This window comes from Haliotis asinina, chromosome 12 (assembly GCF_037392515.1).
Source record: "Haliotis asinina isolate JCU_RB_2024 chromosome 12, JCU_Hal_asi_v2, whole genome shotgun sequence".
NCBI lineage: Eukaryota > Metazoa > Mollusca > Gastropoda > Lepetellida > Haliotidae > Haliotis > Haliotis asinina.
The window spans coordinates 829,263-830,000 of record NC_090291.1 but is presented as its reverse complement, the minus strand read 5'-3'; the positions used below and the strand labels follow the sequence as shown (position 1 = coordinate 830,000).

Genomic DNA, 738 nt, shown 5'->3' with positions numbered 1-738 from the left:
GCTACTAACGAGAAAACCCGTACCTGAAGCCTAACACAGCGCCCCATTGAACATAGAGCGGCGACACAACCGGCCTACTGTCGGGACAAGCAGCGGTCCTGACACAACATACAGTTTGTGAAAATAGGTAATATTACCTTGGCGTATTTTGTTAAAATGGACATAATATACAAAGAGCAAATGAATATGCTGTACTTACAGATAAAATCAGGTCAGTCCTTGGTAGAACACAGATCCCAAATGATTCAATTATAGCGTGAGCGGTGTATTGATTACTCTACCCGTCGGACCACCTGAGGTCGGTGTCGCGTTGAGAGCTGAAACCTGATTGGTGGAGGCTTACTAGAAACGCATTGCACACTGCCGGCTTTTTACGACGTTTGTATTAAGCGATTTTTGATTGGTTGGAATGCCGATAGATACATAACACAGGTGAGCGTTACCATGGTGACGACGTGTGGCTATCCTTGGAATCAGGGCTTTCAAGCGTGGAGTGTCATCATCACATATTGTAAAAATAGGTAATTAGCGGTAAACAGTCAAGGTGTATTGTTCGCGTGGTAGTAAACTATGTTGCTATTGTTTGTAACTGTGAATCAACCAACGGCTCTGCGATCGATTACAGGTGCTTTATGTGAGTCGTGGCTAGTTCCGGCGATTATTTGATAAATTTTCTCCTTTGGGCAGCAGTGGTTCAATGTATCGTGGTAATTAAACTTAATTAAACTCAATGCGGCA

At 43.5% G+C, this 738-nt stretch overlaps 1 protein-coding gene across 1 annotated transcript in view; it reads right to left on the bottom strand.

The window, feature by feature from the left end:
• The window catches only part of LOC137257929 (GDP-D-glycero-alpha-D-manno-heptose dehydrogenase-like), a 12,706-nt gene extending 12,362 nt beyond the window's left edge, over positions 1–344 (bottom strand). The window contains exon 1 of the mRNA XM_067795439.1: positions 200–344. The gene's annotated coding sequence lies outside the window, so the exon portion shown is untranslated. The remainder of the gene's footprint in view (positions 1–199) is intronic.
• Between the last annotated feature and the right edge of the window lie 394 nt (positions 345–738).